At 41.0% G+C, this 6,947-nt stretch overlaps 2 long non-coding RNA genes across 2 annotated transcripts; both read right to left on the reverse strand.

The window, feature by feature from the left end:
- Positions 1 to 1,599: 1,599 nt before the first annotated feature.
- Positions 1,600 to 5,089, reverse strand: LOC127300315 (uncharacterized). Its single transcript, XR_011746007.1, has 4 exons — positions 4,055 to 5,089; positions 3,106 to 3,252; positions 2,542 to 3,004; positions 1,600 to 2,042 (listed from the first exon to the last, which is right to left on the reverse strand). It is a non-coding gene; the product is annotated as an uncharacterized lncRNA (long non-coding RNA).
- A 59-nt stretch (positions 5,090 to 5,148) lies between these two features.
- Positions 5,149 to 6,543, reverse strand: LOC139831309 (uncharacterized). The gene is made up of 3 exons (XR_011746008.1): positions 6,097 to 6,543; positions 5,789 to 6,018; positions 5,149 to 5,477 (listed from the first exon to the last, which is right to left on the reverse strand). It is a non-coding gene; the product is annotated as an uncharacterized lncRNA (long non-coding RNA).
- Positions 6,544 to 6,947: the final 404 nt, after the last annotated feature.

Below are 6,947 nucleotides of genomic sequence, written 5' to 3' on the forward strand. Positions count from 1 at the left end.
GGGATTGGCGGTGGCGGCGCCTCTGGAAGGTTTTCCGTATCGGTACTGGGGGTTTCGTGACGGAGGCTTTAAGTAGGCGGAAGGGCGGAGTCGGGAGAGTCACGGGGGCCCCACACGCTAGGGCCGCGCGGGCCCCCTCTAGGCCGCGCCGCCCTAGTGTGGCGGCGCCCCGTGGCCCCACTTCGTCTCCCCTCCGGTCTTCTGGAAGCTTCGTGGAAAAATAGGCCCCTGGACGTTGATTTCGTCCAATTCCGAGAATATTTCCTTACTAGGATTTCTGAAACCAAAAACAGCAGAAAACAACAACTGGCTCTTTGGCATCTCGTCAATAGGTTAGTTCCAGAAAATGCATAATAATGACATATAATGTATATAAAACATGTGAGTATCATCATAAAAGTAGCATGGAACATAAGAAATTATAGATACGTTTGGGACGTATCACAAATCGATTTGCAGTTGACTTTTTTGGTTGCAACCATACTTACAACTTAAAATCATCTCTGTTGCGACTCGACTTGCAACTAGAAAAAAACTTGGCTCGGTATCGACTTGCAATTAGCAAAAGATGTCGGTTGCGACTCGACTTGCAACAAAAAATATCTCAGCTGCATCCTGACTTGCAAGTGAAACAAAAATCTTGGTTGCAACCTGACTTGCAACATATCTGAGTTGCAACTCGACTTGCAAGTGTAGACACAACTTCAACCCGACTTGCAATTGAAAAAAACTCCTTGCAACCCAATTTGTAACTGGAAAATATCTCAGTTGCAACTCAACTTTCAAGTGTCAAAAAACTCAGCTGCAACCTAACTTGCAACTGAAAAAAAGTTAGTAGCAACCAGTTTTTTAACTAAAGAAAGTTAGTTGCAATCCGACTTGCAAATAAAAGATTTCAGTCGCAAGCTCTCTTTCAACTGAAAAATCTCAATTTTAACTCCTGTGTGAGTGGAAAAGTTATAAGTTAACAGTTTGTCTCCACTATATCTAGTTTTTTCAAAATAAACTAGATTTAGATGTGCGCCTTGGCGCACGATCCCGTGAAGATCATGTTAATGTTTTATTTTCTAAAAGTATGATAAAAAAATACCAGCCAATAAGAATCAGGTGAAAACCAAAATGTGACAAACAAATATGAATATCTCACAAGCAATGAGAAATCATGTCGAAAATTGGGAAACCTATTATACATAGCAGCAAAATCATTGCTACAAATTTCTTTGATTGTAGTATTATCGGTGGAGGAAAGTTCTTTTATTAGAAAGGATTCACACAATTAACACACCATTGGCATCTACATGTGATGGTTCGACTAGCGAATCATTTCATAGATACCCTTGATCTTGCACTTATTGTAGGGAGCTATGTCTATTTAGGATATTGTTGAACACAAGCATGATCTTAGGAAGCTATGCATTTTAGGACATTGATAAACAAAAACAGAAGGAAATACCACATTTAACATTGTTGAACAAGAAGACAAACTGTATCTAATTTATTAGAGGGGCAATATCCTAGAGAGAAACAAATGTTAGACAAAGATAAGGTAGACACAACTTACCTCTTACAGACGAACATGCAAATTATGTGCAACAGAATCAGACACATTTACATAAAAAAATAAACACTGGTCCATTCCATTACTACATCATGTTGGGCATCACGAGCAACAATGTTTGAAACAAATTAAGAGAATTGGCTCAGCCAAGTCTCTATAAGGCCACTCCCAATAAAGCATCCATGCGCAACTAAAGTCCAGAAAACATTTAGACCAACTCTCATTTGAAAATTTAAAAGTACCTAATTTATTGAGATCATATTCCTCACTTGAAATGGCTTGCTTCAGAATCAGTTTGGCATCCCAATTTAAATGACGATGCTAGCTTTCTATAAAGCTAGAGCTTCCGCATGTGGCGGGTTAGCGACATGTTCCAGATTGCCTGCACCGACTGCCAGTAATGCACCCTGGTCATTTCGGATGGTGAAGCCCCAACCTCCAGATTTTTATGACTGCCTTGGCACATGATCCCATGAAGTTTGCACTGATATACAATTTGTATAGCGACAACAAAAATCAGGTGGGTAACAATAATACAATTTTTGGATTTTACAAAACAAAGTCAATAAGATGAAATGAGGATAAAACTCATGAAATCAATGTTAAAGTTGTTAGATGCATTGGCACTGTAATCCGAAGAATATAATGTCACAGAAACAGAAGAACACATTAGGTGGTCATTTAATCCGACATAAGTGTTGGAGCAAAATAAATTTCATAAGTCCATAGAGACAGTGAAACATTATTATGTTAGCATGTATCTTGTTGCATCGGAAAAATAGAAGTATATTACTAAACATGTGTTTCTTGTCTAAACATTGAACTTCATAACTATTAGTAGCTGGTATTTAACATTTATACGATCTAGTGGATCGAGCACGATTGGGCGCAGCTTTCCGAAGTTGCCACACACACATAAACTATGAGCACTTAGAAACACACAAACTCTTCAGCAAACCAAGATCAATATTCAATTAGCTTACCTTTGAGTCAATACGTGACAGGATCTCAGAGTCAAACAGAAAAACCTGGGAGGACCACAAAAAAAATTTAAGGTTGTATCACAAGCTAAGACATACTTTATAGGACGGAGGGAATAGATTACTAAATTATGAAGCCACTATAAACAAACTATCACTCTTGGTAGTTTGCAAATATACCGATAGAAAGTAGCGTGAACTTGTGTAATGTTATGACAACATCCTTTAAACTTGAAATAAAAGGAAGCATATACTCATGTAAGAGAAGGAAAACTAATTACCCATTCAGGTCTGCATCATCAAGGAGGAACCAAAAGGGGCATTTCCTCGAACATCTTTGTGGTGACAAAAAGAACTTTGTACCTTGTTCCTCTCTCCTTCTTTTCCTCTACTTGGACCAAGTGGGTGAAACGTGTGGCTGTAGAGGGAGTTGACGGCCACAGTGTGGTGGCATTATGGGGGTGCCCTTAAACAAACATAGGAAAGTGCATTAGTACTGGTGCTAGCTGAAGGTGAAGCTGTGGAAACGACAAGCGGGGGCGGGAGCTCCTGGAGAGCCTGGCCAACCTGTACGTACGCGATTCCTCAAGCTCATATCCCAGTTCAACTCCCTCTCCTCCCTCGCCAGGGTCGTCACCATCCCGCGCTTCATCCAGGCCTACCGCCTCGACTACCCCACTACCCCACTGGATGCCTAATAGGACAATACAACTTCTACTAACAACAAAATAAGCGCCTCTGCTTATTTTAGGAAGAAATGGTAAATCCTTCAACTTACAATAATGTTTAACTTTATTTGTATTGCCTAATTCATAGTAGGACATGCCAATTGTCAGTTATCCAATATATAATGTATCATCTAAGGAAGTGGCAAAGTATTTAAGTTGAAGTGATGAAGTTACAGAAATAGCATAATAACCAAGAAAACTTGGAGCTGAATTTTCAGCAGATGTGTAATATGAAATCAATGGACTGATAGCTTGTGATTCTTTTCTTTTTTTATCAGAAAAACATTTGATACAAGCAAATATGTATCCAAGCAGCACTAAATTGATATAATAATATGCTTGCTAGGTGGCTTGTTCGAACTTCATATGTCGTAGACCACAGTAATAAAAACAGGAAACACCTACGAAATTGAAAGGGCTACTTAGACCACATGTCACGAAAAGAAAATTTCATGTAGGAACCTGTAGGATATTCTTTTCAGGTACATTTAATTTATGCCCTCTGCATCCCTACTAAATTGTTGGCATGAATTTTCTTGCCAAGATTCTGGCCAAGGAATTCAGAGTGGAATTGATGCACACTTATTGGCAACCAAAATCGTGGCCAGAAACCAAGCAAAGAAAAGAATATGATGGGCAACCAATTATTTGACTGGACTACCTTTAGACGCACAAGCCAGAGCTCTTGCACATATCGGCATGCATCAGGCGCTGGTACTCTACCTACCTACAACATTATAACAATCGATGACTTGTAACAAAAAATCAAGGCACAATTTTCATATTACCTGACATCCAACCATTTGTCTAGGAAACAAAATAGAACACTTATAGCTTGGATGAATATTGAATATTCCTGCATACTCAGTATCAATTAATAGATGTCATGTAATAAGGAAAAAATACTTGTTTCAGTGCAGATTTATATTGTAAAAGTGGTATAGACAATTAGGATAGTTATACTACTCCCTCCGTCTATAAATAGATGTCCAAAGTTTGTCTAAATTTGCATGAATCTAGACACTAAATAGTGTATAGATACATCTAACTTTAGATAAATCTTAGACATCTATTTATAGACAGAGGTAGTACAATATAATTAATAAAACATGCAAGTAAAGTGGCATATTTATTTAAGATTATTTATGACACCTTGGTAAAGCAATTATTACCGTAGAAATTAAATCTGAGGTTCTCTCTACTGAAAGGCTGAAACCCATGTATGTGCACTCCTTTCAGATACACACATTTTAAGCAAATGACAACAAAAACCGAGAAATTCAGTACAACAAACTATTCATTGTTTCTAAATAAGAATCGTTCTATCAACATTGGCAGATTGTGGAGACAACAAAGTAATGCAGAAAACAGAATATGAGGCTCTTGTACTATATATTGTACTTATGAGAGAAAAGGAATCCAACATTAGTGCAAGCAACTGAAAAGTAATGCAGAGACCAAAATGTAAGACTATTATATTATGCCACTCAAGGAAATAGTTCAAGAGAGATTTACCTCATACTTACGCAACAGATCTTCAATATATGTGCCAGGACTCGTTCAAGTTCCTCGGCCCTCCAAGTATCTTTGAAACTAAACTTCCCCCGTCCGAGGAAGTAACGGACACACAATTGTCCTAGAAAAGGCAAAAAGTTTTAGTAACTGGCACCAATAACTAAATAAATTATGTATCAAGTGAAGACATGTCCGGTTTGAACCTGTGGTAAAGCTGAATAAATTATGAAAATAGCAACATAATTGGTTACTAAGAGACAATTTTCCGCATGATCAGAACTGTTCACAGACTTTACAACATGGATTCTAAAAAATGATTGGATTGTTACTGAACACATCGATGAAGTATGGACAACCGGTACCTGAATCAGCCGTGCCCCCCTCCAATCTCTAACCGGAACACATTAGATGAATTGCGTTGCAAAAAGGGGAAGAACATGGGTACCTCATATCTGAGATATATATAGCAAGCAAGAGGATTGTGTGTGCAAGTATGAACCTGAACCATTCCCACGAGCAATTCATCAAGTTGGCCCGACTTAAATTCAAGCTGAACAATGAGGTCCAAGCCCCGAACCTAATGACAACCAAAGAATCCAATCCATTCAGGTGACACGGTGGGGCTGAATCAACGTACCGCACCACACCACCGGATTCAAGAAACAACATACTCATAGTGTGTATGTTGCATACCATCTGCAAGCAGAGCATCAGTTTAATTCTTAACCACATGAACATACAGACATAAAAATAGCTACATATCACTTGAGATATTCTTGGAGGCATTACATATGCAGGTTTGGAACCAAAAAGATTAAAAAGTGCATCAACATATATGAATTGCATAAGAACCAAGCAAAAAAGGCCTCTTCTCCAAATTCCAAACATTAGCATATCTCCTGGAGTTATGGATGAAAGTAATAAACTGGTATTTCACATATACCAGATGTACGTCCTCCTTCTTGAACATAATGATGTTCAAAAATGGCAAAATCCAAAAAAAATACCTTATCTCAAGTGACCAGGGATTTGTGAGGCTTGGGCTAGGCTTCTCTTTTGTGACAAAATGACAAAAACCCTGCTGCAAACACCTGCAATCTCAGCCCTATATCAGCAAGAACTAAATACAGTACACAAATATAGATTGATGATTACGTGTAAAACCAAAAGGAAAAAAAAGCATCCTTCAAGGAAAGTCCGTATCTGCAGCAGCCATACCCCCAACCTCTCCAAAACACTGAGAAGAACATGAGCTCCTCAGATCTGAACGGGATATCAAGCGGAAAGGAGAAGGAGAGGATGTCCAGATGCAAACCTGAGATTAATAAGAACATGTAGAAGAAGACCCCTCGTAGTCCTCCTTCCATTCGGTGACGAGGCAACATTGACGCGCTGGCAGAGCCCTGCCTCCATACGCTCGTCGACGGCCTGGCCCGTCCTCCCAGTGCGCAACGATGCGCGCCTCCTGGTCGTGCTCGTAACGGCGGCGCCCTCCTCTCGCCAGAGACGCGCAGGCGGACGGCGCTGAGAGCGGGGGGCGCTTGTCGATGACCTGGTGGCGCCCTTTCCGCACGCCTCCTCGTCATGCTCCTCGCCTGCTTCCTCGACGGAGAAGAGTCGGCGGCGGCGACGAAACGAGGCACGGTTGGGATGAACGCGGGGGCAGCGGCGGCGGCGACGGGCCGAGGCTCGATTGGGGGAGGAGGAGGCCAACCGATTGGGGAGGAGGAAGTGAGGGGATTGGGCTTGGGGCTAGGTTTTCGTCCGTGTCTATTTTGTTCCAGGGACGAGCGGCCCGGATTGACGCGGGGCTTGTCCCCAGATACAACGGCGCGGGCTGGCCCCCTACGAGCGCGTGACAGGTTGCTAGTGTGGATACGCTGCGAGGCGCCCATGGGTGTGTGGCAATTATACCTTTAGATTATCTCTTACTTTGCTAGTGCCTTTTGTTGGCCTTAGTTAGCAACTAAAGGAAAATACACCCTTACGAAGAAAATAAAAGGAAAACAGTTGAGGCCGATAAACGGAAATGTCCTACCAAGCAAAACAGAAAACGAATATGGCTGAAGCGAGACATATCGGCTCAGACATGCCTCCCGCGTCAAAGCCCACGATATATTCCTGGATCGTTAATACCACATGGCTGGTCGTCAACCAATCCCTCTA

The sequence above is a fragment of the Lolium perenne genome, chromosome 5, assembly GCF_019359855.2.
Source record: "Lolium perenne isolate Kyuss_39 chromosome 5, Kyuss_2.0, whole genome shotgun sequence".
Lineage (NCBI taxonomy): Eukaryota > Viridiplantae > Streptophyta > Magnoliopsida > Poales > Poaceae > Lolium > Lolium perenne.